The 13,238-nt window shown below is 35.6% G+C and overlaps 1 protein-coding gene across 31 annotated transcripts in view; it reads left to right on the top strand.

Moving 5' to 3' along the window:
- Positions 1–13,238, top strand: part of DTNA (dystrobrevin alpha) — a 341,246-nt gene that overhangs the window by 180,445 nt on the left and 147,563 nt on the right. For 10 of the 31 annotated variants that reach the window (XM_069468486.1, XM_069468465.1, XM_069468483.1 and 7 more), the window contains exon 1: positions 2,561–2,711. The exons of the other annotated variants lie outside the window; for them this stretch is intronic. The gene's annotated coding sequence lies outside the window, so the exon portion shown is untranslated. Of the gene's footprint in view, positions 1–2,560; positions 2,712–13,238 lie in introns of those variants that run through there. 31 annotated transcript variants of the gene reach the window in all.

Genomic DNA, 13,238 nt, shown 5'->3' with positions numbered 1-13,238 from the left:
TGAATTATTCAGATTAGGGTTCTATTAGTCTTTCCTTCATCAGCTGTTCTGAAGAGGATTAGGGAGTTGCTAATTTTCCAGTGTGGCTGCACGGTGCCTTTTTGCCTGCTCTGCCTCACACGTTTTGTAAGATTGTATCCTCATGAGTCACCACACTTAAGGATTTTTCAGGGTTGTAGCAGTGCCAAAGCTATTTTAATCATCTCAACTGACTTGTTATAGTGCTTTTCTTTTCTTTTTTTCTTCCCCTTCTTCTTCTTCCTCCTCTTCTTCCTCCTCCTCTTCTTCTTCTCCTTCTCCTTCTTCTAATGATAGAGAAATCTTGCAATGAACAACATTCATTTTATTCTTTCTGATAACTTCCTACAAGAAAGGATTTATGTTCTGCCACAGGCTTTTTTAACTTCTGACTACTTCTTTGCGCAATAGTCTTCGAAGGGATTTTAATGCTAACTTTCCTATGCCATTGGCTTTGATGTCAGGTAATGTCCTAAGTTATGTGACTGTGGAAAAAAGCAGCTGAAAGTCTATATTGGTGAGCAGTTTTCAGTATTTGTCTCAGATCAGGGTGACCTTTTAAAGGCTACTATTAATCCAATATTGGTTAATTATTAAAAATGTAATCTATGTATATAATTTCTATTCTGAAGCCCTTTATGATAAAGATTCTTTATACTCCATCTAAATTTGAAAAAAATATCACTAACAAATGGAATATAGCCCATTTTTTAAGGATCCAATGTGATTGTCTCAATGAACTGCTTTACTTAAAGTGTTTTTCACACATAAAGATAGAAAAAAATCGACTACCAAGTTTAACACTCTTTCCACAGTCCATTTCATACTAGGAAAATGTATTACCTTTTGACTGATCATTCGCTTCTAGATGGTTTGTAGGTAAGAGCAAACAGCCCTGGCTATTTGCGGGAAATGGTCACTATACTTATGCTGTGCTGTTAACCAAACCCATATTAGGAAGCATATAATCAAGAGTGTGTATCTTGCTGAAAATGACAGTTTTACCAGCAAGGGGAAGTCAGGGGCCAGTCAGCTTTCTCATTGTTTCTCTTGTTCAAAAATCATAAACATATTTACTAAATAATAAATTTAATGAGCACTTAGTACGTTTCCAGTGCAGTGCTTGTTGCTTTCCTTGGACTATCTCATTTAATCCTTTTTCATAACTCTTTAAAGTAGGGATTTTTCAGAAGAGTACACTGCGGTTTAGAGGGGTTAAATAATCTATCCAAGATCACAAAAGTAGTCTGGGCGAGAGCCGGGTTTCAAACCCGCATCTGCTTAACTCCCCAGTTGCTCTTCTTAAGAGCTGCTCTCCCCCGCCTCCCTTTGTGATGTGGTGTATTAAGGAAAAGCCTGTGCAGATCCCTGGAGGGTTTAACCACAGCGAGGCGTGCTGTGAACACAGTCCTGCAGGAGCCGAGGTAACGCTTTCATTCCCTTCTTTATCCATTCGAGGAGCAGCCCTGCCTCCTGCCAAATCTTTTGCTGGTTCCTTGGTATAGAAAGATGTATAAGGCAATCTTCCTCTTCCTAGGAGAGCCCATGTCTAAAGAGAGGAGGCAGATATTTAAACAAATTATTATGAAATATGAGCTAAATTTGGGAAATAAGCAAAGCTGTGCAAGCAGCAGAGTGACAAGGCGAAGCCTGAGGGACAAAGTAACCACCCACTAAAGGACCCGTTGTGGCTGGTGAACGTGCGTGGTGGGAGCAAGGACGGTGGTGACGTGCGGGGAAGCTCCAGTCACCGGGGACTCCCTCAGCCTTTCCTTAAAGCACAGGTACCAAGCTGCAGGTGATGCCTTAAATATTAACTGCATAGCCATTAGTTTGGGGGTCCCAGGATTCTTCAGGTTCCGACTCCAAGACCCTTGTTCTTCACAGGGGGCTGTATTAGCACAGATCCAAATCTGTGATCAATTTAAATAGAACTGAAGTCTACTCTGTTTAAATAACGGTTAAATACGGATTTTTGGAGAAAAGAAAATGAAGAATTTTGCCTCCCACATCTAAGCTGTGATTAGAAGTTTGCTCTAGAAAAAAAGCACTTTGAGACTAGCCCTTCATATACTGATGTAGTGTTCTCAGCATCTGTGTTTACTGAATAATTTAATGGGTTTTTTTTTTATATTTTTAAAGGAGCTGTGGGATTATTGCTGCCTTTCCTATTGAGTTAGTAACTGACATTTAAACATTTTAGTTGGTAGAAGTAGTAATGATCAGTATTTCAAGAGATTAGCGGCGACTTAAAAATGCATACAGTTATTTCATTAGTTAGTTTAAATGCTTGTGAGACCTTTTCTTCTTATACCTCTGCCACTCATTTTTTTTTTCTTGTTCATGAAGTTGAGTCAGCAAGAGAAACATATTCAAATTAGACTTGTCATACAGGGAAAAAACTGACTTTGTCAGGGTGGGTGGAGGGGAAAAAAGCAACTTTTTGTCAGTCTTTTGTATTTCAGCAGCTGGATTCATTGCTACCATGGTAACGGACCACATGATGAGGTGTATTAGATTGCTGTGTGTTGAGCGCAAGGGGAAGAATGAACACAGCTTTTTATTGAAGTTAAAGGTTACTTTGGAGTTTCTTCTGTTGGAAATGTGTAAGGTCCAATACTATAGTTTTCAGCATATGTAGTACTTCAGAGGAAGAATTAGGGGCATGTTGGTGCATTTAACGACAAAACCAGGTAAGGTACAATTGAATCTATGAAACTGAACTCTCTTACTTTTGTTGCAGTGGCATAACTTGCTGGGTGGAATTTCACTGTCGCCCTCGCCCCCACCCCTACATGGGCACAGGACAAATTTCTCCTGCCCCCACCCCACCAGCTCCTCCACCTCCGGTTTCAACTATTTTTAATTTGAAAGTCTAAAATGTTATGAATTTTCATAGTTCTGTGGTGGTAGTGTGTATGAGTGTGTATGTGTGCAAGTCAAAGAAAGAAAACTGCAAGGAAAGTAATAATGCAATGATTAGTGTCTTCAGATCAATGTAAAAGTGAGCAATGTTTCCTTGTTTTATTCTTTGGAAATGGTCTTCCTTTCTTAAAGGACACCTTATTAGTGACATTAGACCAAAGCTACTTGTCTCTTAAACTAAATTAAGCAGGAGGACAAAGTTTTCCAGCTTTTTATTTAGTATATTTATGGTATGAGGCTTTTTTTCCTTCTTTCATCATATTATTACCAGCCTCATCCAACATGAATAGTTCAGTTTTATCTGTAATTCTTACAAAATATTTGATTTCCATCAGCATTCTATTCTTTTAGGCATTGTGGTTGCGTGTGGGTTGGAGGATTTAAAAATAGAAGTAAATACAATATGGGTGAGTGTAACATGAACTCTTTTGCTCAGAGGCTGGTAAGAACCAAATGTAAACAATTCATTGTGGCTTGGTGAAGCATCAATTCCCAGAGCCCAGAAGCCTCCTCATGCGTTGTTTACATATCACCCTGGCAGCCTGATTCAAAATGGGAGGCTTTCATACGCACAGAGCAAGTGAAAGGAGAAGAAAATTTCTTTATTAATAACTTATGTCTGTTCCTTGTTCATGGTTTCTATTGATGTCTGATGTTTGACTTTCTCATAACGCATTAGGATTTACTTTAATTTTTAGCCATGGGCTAATGTATGCAACTTCTCTCCTCTTAGAACAAAGTTACCCCAGCAGCTTTTAGAGATAAAACCTAACCAAATAAATGGTAGCAGAGCCCCACTGTTATTCTAGTGTATTCATTGTCCACCTGTGGTGTTTTTCATATAGGAAAATCTTCGAAAAATATGTTTTTAGTGAACTAAAATCAGTTATTTGCTGTTAATTGGCACTAATTAGGACAAAAGCCAATAAATTAGCTCAAGTTTTATCATTAATGTGCTTTCTTGAAAAAGGAAAGCTTTGATTTTGTTAAATCCATTTATGCTCTGTGATTTTCATTGCTATTTCCTTAGTCTTTCTAGTTTTCATGTGTCCTAGCCATCTTCTAAGTTTGAGCAAGGAGTTATAATCATTATTCAAAACACTTTTTGCCATGGTCAAATAAAGAGAACTGTTTCCATGATAACAAATATCAAAAGGATTATAATAACACCTAACATTTGTAAAATGCTCATGCTTGTATCCGAATTCGTTCTTTTCTTTTTCTCTTTGTTGTTTGAATACAGAACAAGCTATGATCATGTCCTTCAAAGCATAAAATATTTTCATAAGTTTAAGTTGTTATTTCTAGAGAAATAAGGAGTTCCCCAAAATTGGTGAAAGATGGTACCTGGTAAAATATTTTAAAGTATGAAATTCTCAAAACTGACAATATCTGCGGTAGAAAGTAGTCTGTTTTTATTAAAGGAAAAATAAAAGAGGGAGAAAGAGAAAGAGGAAGAGAGACAGAGACACAGAGAAAGGACACAAGAAATAAAAAGAGAAAAGGTAAAAGTATAAATGATCTCTTACTCAAGCTTTCTTCTTTCTCATGAGTACTGGAATGGGTTAAATCTTTATATATCAAAAAAAAGAGACTAGTATAGATGTGGTGGAATTACTAAGATGTCTTATCATTTCACCTTTCCATGTTTAAAATACATGACAGGCATAGATAGATCCTTTCTATCGATTGAAATGAAAAAAAAAAAAAATCCCCTCTAATTGAATTTATTTTAGTTGTCACTGTGGGCCATCAGCCAGCTTAGATATTAGGGCTTAGCAGTATGTAAAAACCAATATATACCCAAATTTCTGTGGTCTTTATTCACCTGACACCAGGCCATATGTACACATCCATTTCTGAAGTCACTGTAACTGAGAGGTCATAAGATGGAAGCTTCTTTTATAGTGTTTTTGTACTTACATTCTTAAGAAGCAAAATTGACTTCTAGTGTACTTGCTTTAAATTAGTAATTTTGACAAGATGTTTTAATTGAATAATATTTGTGTCAACCCTTGTTTAAATCATGCTTTATTGTTAACATCGAATGGTTGATAATGTTTCTTAACATTTTAGCTTTAATTTCTAGAGTTCCCTAGACGCTCAGACAAATACCTAATTATCTGAAAACATTTACCTCTATTAAGGAGATAGATGTTTAACAGAGTCATGATGAAGAAGAATTGTATTAACTAATACAGTGTAGCCTCTTCTAGAAAGTTAATGATAAGTTTTGAACTCTAAGTCAATATTTCTAAAACAGATGAGGATCAAGCCAATGAATGGTGATTCAATATCAGCTAGATATTCCATTTTTAGGAGTTATGTTCTAACCTGTCATTTTATTGAACTGGATTTTATTATTGACCACCATTGCAATTTTTATATGAAAAGAATTGGATTTTTTTAAGAATTCTTAAACTTTTCAAATGAAAAAGAAAGTAATGGTGCCATGATCATGATGATAATGATGATGACAATAATGATTAATCTGGAGAATAATGTAGACTTACTTAGAAAACTATTGGCTCTGTATGTAGTAAGAGGCCAATGTTTTTAGAAAAAAAGTGGAAATTTCTAATGGGTAGTATGATTGTCAAAAATTAACTGCCAAATTTAATTAATTCCATTAATATCATTTATAAATCACTAACAATAGATGTTTTTGTTGTTATCAGACCTTATTATGAAATAGATTGGCTTTTTTCAGTAAGCAATGGAGGCTTTTATCAAAAATGATTAAATTTATCAAGAATTGTACAATGTGTGGGCCAGGATCTGAAAGAAAAAGAGTAAACTCATTTCTAGAAATGAACAATTTGTTATATTTTTAATATATAAAGAGGCAATCAACTGGTTTCACTTTCATGATAATATTAGCTTGATACATTTTAGAGTGATATTATTATAATTATAATTATATTATAATTATTATAATTGCTCCCCACTCTCTGGAATGCATATTATTAAATGTTCATTATGGGCACCATTTCAATATTTTAATTATGTTTTTACATTTTTAATTTTAAATTATTTATTTTAAATAAACTATATTTTATGTCTAAAATGAGTTAATTTTGATTTGTTTGAGGAAAGGTTATACTAAGAAAAATCACTTACCTCTCCCCCTCCCTCACATGAAAGAAAATACTAGATGGATCGGCAATTCCAGTATAAAATGTTGATCCATGAAAATAGTAGAAGAAAATATAGAACCTGAGATAGAAAAGCTAGTCTTCAAAGGCAGAAACCAAAAAGGAATGGGAATATGAAAATGTATTACTTCTAGAAAATGCTGTAAGCAAAATTAAAGGACAAATAGTAAATTAGAAACATGAAACAGTGAAGTTGCAACATATATGAAACATATATGAAAAGTGAATACCCATAATATACAATGAGATCTCATAAATCTGTAAGAAAAAGCATCTCACTAGTTATTTTTAAAATATCTACAAATTAAACAAATGAATGCTATTTTAATACTTAGCAAATATTTTTAGAAGGCAGAAGCAAAAGAAGGAGGAAGAAGAGCAGAAGGGGGAAATAATACCTCAAGTTAATAATACCTCAGGAGGGTATGGAAAATGGGAACTCACATACATTGCTATTGAAAACATAAATTTGCATATTTCTTTTTGTCAGCCTGGCAGTGTGTAGCAAAATCTTTAAAAATTCCTCATCCTTGGACCCAGCAATTCTATTTCTAGGAATATATCCTCACAAAATAAATAGTGAAACATATTCACAGGGTTTTTCATTGTTGTGTTTATAAGTATAAACAATGGCAATCATTATAAAAAAAAATCTTGAGAAATGTAACAAACACACCAGCTCATATTTCTGCTCTAGAAGGTATAACACTGTAAGAAGTCATAGACATGGCCAAATGCTTACTTAATTGATCCACTTCCCTACTCTTTACATGGAACATGTATAAGCAGTATGGTGTAGAAAGGGTTTTGGCTTACTTGGCCTAAGAGTCAGAATGCCTGGGTTTTACTATGAGCTAGCTGAGTAAATATAAGTATGCAAATATATGGCATTATTAAAATATTAATGTTAGAGAGTAGAAAAGTCTGTGAAGTCCTTTATCCACCTATGTGTGTTTATCTTCACAACTGATGTTGCCAATAAGAAGTCCCATATCAAGTGGGAGAAGAAGTGTACATTTTTATAATTTCACTGAAATGAAATGCCAAACAGTAAAATCTAGAATGCCTTCACTTTGATAGAAAACAATAAAATAATTTGAATAGGATATACTTCTCAATTATTACTGTTTGAAGTTTATTCAAAAGAAATGTTTGCTCATATAAGGATGGGCAGAGGGTAATTGGGCTTGAATGTAGCCTAGCACTTAGGTATAGTGGAGAGGCAGTGCAATTCAATAGACCCTTCTGTGATGCTAGAAATTTTCTATCTGCACTGTCCTATACAGTAACTACTAACCACACATGGCGGTTGAGCACTTGGAAGGTGGCTATTGCAACTAAGAAACAGGATTTCCCATTTTATTTAATGTTAAGTAATTTAAATTTAAATAGCCACCTGTGGCTCATGCTATCTTACTGAACAGTGAAGCTGCAGAATTAAGCACAACAAATAGGATCTTTTATTTAATGTGGGTTTCATTTTAAGCATCTCTGATGAATTAGGACAAGAAGTTGAATATTCTTTGTGAAATTTCCCTTCCATCTACAGAAATACTGATCAGGAAAATCCTTTGATCCTGATATAAGTCCAAGATTTTCTAGGGAAGTCTTGGTCTCAAATATTCTATAGCCTTGTTTGCTTAAGAATTCTAATATTCATTCATTTCCTCACTTATTAAAAAACTTACCTTGAATATCTTTGTGTCAGACATTGTACTTGACATTGAAAAGATAATGACAGTCCAGAGTCCCTAGATTCCGTGCTTCCTTGGAACGTGTTTAAGAGTCAAGTGGTGCAGAGCAGATGTTACAGAGGAGGGGTGAGAAAACGCTTTGCGGAGATGGATACACTGAGATAAACCTTAAAGAAATAGTGAGCGTTAAATAGGAGGCTGAGGAAGGGAGGATCTAGAGAGAGGGAACAGTGTAGAAAAATCAGGGAGGGAGGAGAATCAGAAATCTGTGGAAATATAAGTTCTTCATAAAGATGTAATAGGAGTAGAACTCAGAAAGGCATTCGGGGACCAGATCATTATGGTTTTCACCATCATCATCATCACAACCACAGTAGCCATATAATGATCACTTGGCATTACGGCAAGTATTTTTCATGCATTATTTAATTTTTACCAAAATCTATGAAGCAAATGTCCTCATTTGTGGATGATACAACTGCACTACCAATAAGTGCACGGCTGGGATGTCAGACTGTTAACCATGCTGAGTCTCCACTTGTGTTGAGTTCTTATCTGCTCTTATATGGAATTTAAACTACTTTACCCTGAATCCTCTGGAAAACCATACGCATTTGAAGTTAATGGCAGCAGCACAGAAAATAGACTAGAGGTAGGCATGCTGGGAGACAGAAATGAGTCCAGAAGTTCACGTTACAATCCAGAACAAGGATAAGACAGGTTCTGAGATAAGGGAGTGAAAGTAGAATTTGAAAAGCAGTAGATCTGAGAAGTGTTTTCTCAGTTGCCTGTCTTTACAATAAGTCAGGTAGAGAACATCTGATTTAGTTTTTTAAGCCTTGTTGAAAATTGTCAATTACTGCATGCAGCACTAGAGCAGGATGGTTGTGACCAAGGAAACTGACCATATCTTATAATATGCAAGTTTTTCAGACAAGACCAACCTGCATAAATCATCCTGTTGGAAGCAAGTGCCACTACATCATCTTTGTTCTTGAAATGTGTGGCACGTCTCAATATTGTTTGGGGATATAATATAACTGAGGTGAGAACTTAATATTTATGAAATTTCTCCTTCATTAAAATCATAATGTTCTTTGATTTTGACAAATAGTGATTTTTTTTTCTATCCCACATACAAGGATTTTTAAAGTATATAATTTTTTATGATTTAGGAAGGTCAAAAAACAGTATCCTTGGTCATTGTAGAAGCAGTCTTCTAATTGAATTTATGACTTGGGTACACTATTCTTCTCTTGTCTTTGCCTAATTTAGTTGGATTTTTGTTTGTTTGTTTGTTTGTTTGGCAGTATATCCTGGTTCACTGGTGGGTTGAAAGATAGTGGAAGCTGTTAGCTCCAGCATCAGACCCCCCATTATTTTCCAAGAAGAAATTACTTTCAATATCTTCCAAAGCCTGTGATAACTGCAGTCAGGGAAGAGTGTTGGGAAAATGCAGAAAAAAGGTGGAGAAGGCAGAGTGTGGGCTGAAAGGAAGAGAAAGGTATTGCTGCAGAGTATGGGCATTAGCCTGACTATAAGGCAGGCACAACAAGCCAAAGTGAGTGAGGAAGAAGTAGCAGCCCTTTGGGCAATGTGCTGACCGAAACCCAAACATACAAGGACCTAGAGGAGAGCATTACGTGAGAGTTCCGTGAGTTCTCTGATAGTATATTAGAATACTTTCTAAGTGCCACATATTGTTCTAAGTGTTTTCTATTTAACTCATTTAAGTCAATTAATGCCCGTTTAGAGAACAATACTGCACATGGAAATCACTGAGAAATACAAGTAGTTATTATCTCTCTGTTAATCCCCACGACAGCTCCATGAGCTGGGTATTTTTATCATTTTTATTTCATGGATGAAGAAATTAAGACCAGGAAGTTAAGTACTCTCCCAAAGAACATATGGTTAGTAAGAGAGAAAGCTGTATTTACTAAGCTCAACCATACGTCATCATGCCTAGTCTTAATTTATGTAAAGTCTGTTGTATTTAAGGAGATGATACTTGGAAAGTGTTTGCAAAGTGCATGGCACATAGTAAACCCTTACAAACGTTAGCAATTATTATTATGTAATAATGCTTAGAAGACTTTCCTGTTATGTCATTCTGCATGACACCACTCAGAAATAGTAACACTATTTTTAGGGCAGCTTTAGATTTTTCTTATGTACACTGTGAATAAAGTTTTCTTTAGGAGCATGCACTTATAAATCGGTGGAACTCTCTTTGTGCCCAAATACTGTCAGTTTGACTGGCACAATTGAAGTTTTCTCCTCAAAAAATGTGCCTCATTGAAATATTCTATATACACATCTATATGGCTCTGACCTTCTGACAGAAAATGACTGCTGCTAATGGTACTAATGAGAGCAAATGAAATCCCCTTCCACACTTGGTATTTGAATAATATGTCAATTTGTTCATTGCCGTCTTGCTAGGAATTAAACGCTCTGACATTTTTATAACCTAAGGGAGCTAGTGAGAGGTTGGCAGCCAGGAAAGGGAATCAGGCCAGAGGCTGGCCAACGCACAGTCATGAGTGGGTGGATGGGTAGCAAAGTCAAGGTCAAGTGGGTGGTTCCAGGCAGAACCGAACCAGACCCTAGAACAAAGTCAGGTACAAATTTGGGTTCTAATCCCTTTTCCCTATAATGTGGGTTAGTTGAGGGTAGGTGGGTTGTTATCCTTTGCACAGAAAGCATTTTATGGAAAATTAGTTGGCTTGAAATCTAACAGTTAAGAAAGTCAACAGATGCAGAATTAAAGATACTTATACATTATAGATACAGGCAATGCAAGAACAACGCTTCTGTTGCACTAGATTTCCTGGGGAGAATGATACTGCTTGGGTTGTACATGATACGTAAGAACTAGATCAGGCAGAGGAAGTTTGAGGACATCATGGCTCAAGATAGCAAATATGTGAGGAATCTAGAGAGGTGCTGGAGATTGCAGATGAGAGGGGAAAGGAAAAGCCTCAAGTCTGAGTACTCAGAAGTTGCCGTGGCATCTGCATTTGCGGCGCTTAGAGCTGCCTTTCTCTTTTTCTGTGACCTGAGAATTCAGAGGGTTTTAGCCAAGGCTGTCACTGGGCAAGTGTGCCAGCCTGGCCACCCCAATAGGAGGACAAGAAACAGAGAGTAGAAGCATCAGTAGACCTCTCACCACTCTGCCACTGGGAAAAGGCAGGCTTGGGGTGGGGAGGTGGAGAATCTATCCCTAGAGGTTTGTTCCTTGCCGTGTCACCCCCATCTCAGATGGTTACTTCACCATGAGATTAAATGGCGATGGTTTCTTTCAACTATTAGGAAATGTGTTGATAATGTTAGTGATTCACAAGGTCTCTGAAGTAATCTCTGCAAATGTTATGTGCAGTTTATTATCTGGAGAAGTATCAAGCTTTTATTAACCATAATAATTAAATTTGTATGGTGATTTGCTGTTTGCAAAGGATTGCTATTGCATTATATTTGACTCTCCTACAATCCTGGAAGGTAAATGACACCATCATTTCCTCTTTAAGGGTGAAGAAAATCAAGCTCAATGACTTTCTTAGAGGCACTGGGTTTGATAGCAAAGCATAAATTTTAATTTTCTGGTTTACTAATGCATGCTGCTTCACTCAACACCCTCTCACCTTTAAAAGTAAAAATGTCCTCAGCTATTTACCTTTAGAAAATCTCACTATTACAGATAAAGAGCTCTTTCATTTACTCAGATTTTTCACATGAAATACTCTCTTTTAAAAAATACTTTCAAAGTAGTTTATGTACACAGTAGGTATTTAATAAGTGTTAACTGCCTGATTATTGTCTCTTTGTATTCCTCAGAAGTAATTATTCTGATTCTCTCACATTTGAGAAGGTTGTTTGTTTTGGAGTAGAAGAGAACAGTCAGCAATTACAATTCCCCATATGGGAAACTAATGTGAAAAAAAAAATGTGAAGCAGTTATTTTTACTTTAAGAAAATAATCTAACTTCTAACATCTAAATGAGCAAACGTAAAATAGCTCAAGTGGACAAAACCACTTCGAAGGCAACAAAGCAGACATTTTATACATATGCAAAACCAAAAAAAAGGAAATTTTTATGAGGCTCCCAACTACTCTGCCTTCCATATCCACATAACAACCAAACAATATGCAATTTTCTCTTGCCTGTGAAATGTCCTGCTATATTCCTAGGTGTGTTTTGTCTTTGCATCACACACCACCTGTATTCTTTCCAACCTTCTGTTACCCAACATTGCCCTTGAGTTTAGGTATCTTTCTTCATACTAGAGATACAAATAATACTCTTACCACTGTCTAATTCTCTGTGAGAACCAGTGATTCAAATCTGGGCAGAAGAGAAACAGCCAGAGCAGATGATTGTTAGCAACAGGTTTTTCCAATTTGGCTAAACTGAAGTTTTTACTTAAGCTAGTCTTGCTGCTATTTGGGCTTCCTTTTGCTTATACTTTTCCTTAAAGTGTAAAAAAAATCTGAAACTGGAATTGCAACATTTATCACCTTTGGTATTTAAAATTGTATTAAAATAATCCTTTGGGTTTAAATATTCTCTTCTGATAACGCTAAGATCTTGGATTCTTTTGGTTAGGTTAGGGTTAGGCAAGAAAAGAATACTAACATGAAGAGGAACTCTTCTCACCAGCTCTTAAATATATTAGAAAGCTATAATTATAATTAAGTTTAACTATAAAGAGGGTGTTAAAATAGACAAAACTCTGGAATATATACAAATGCTACCATATGTATTAATATATGCTAGAGGAGGTGGTATTAATCCATATCAATAGGGAAGATTATTATTATGCAATAAGTAGTATTGGGAAGAAAAATATCTGTGTTCATACTACAAAATGAATTCCAGCTATGTTAGTGTTAAATACTTATAATGAATAAAACTATCTGGATTAATAGATAATAAAGAAGAATTTTGAAACAGCTGTATTGCCATATAATTGACAATAAACTACACTACTTATAGTTTTGACATACTATATATACCCTAAGTCATCTTTAGAATCAAGAGAGTGAACATATCCATTATCCCCAAAAGTCTCCTTCAGCCCTTTGATAACGCCTTCCATCCACCCCTCCCATCCCCAAGCAACCACAGACCTTCTTTCCATCTCTATAGAACAGTTTGCAGTTTCTAGAGTTTGTATAAATGGAATCATAGAGTACACACTTTTTTGGACTGGTTTCTTTCACTCAGTACAATTATTTTGTGTATGTATTAATACATTCATGTTTATTACTTTATTTATTACTTATCCATTCATCTGTCGATGGGCATTAGGGTTCTTTCCAGATTTTGACTATTATAAATAAGGCCACAATTACCATTCATGTGAAAATCTTTAAATGGATACATATTTTCCCTCCTTTTGAGTAAATACCTAGAGGAATTTTAAATGGCAGGTGAAAGGAAAA

The sequence above is a fragment of the Eulemur rufifrons genome, chromosome 5 (genome assembly GCF_041146395.1).
Source record: "Eulemur rufifrons isolate Redbay chromosome 5, OSU_ERuf_1, whole genome shotgun sequence".
Taxonomy (NCBI): domain Eukaryota; kingdom Metazoa; phylum Chordata; class Mammalia; order Primates; family Lemuridae; genus Eulemur; species Eulemur rufifrons.
This window is presented reverse-complemented; position numbering and strand designations above follow the sequence as displayed.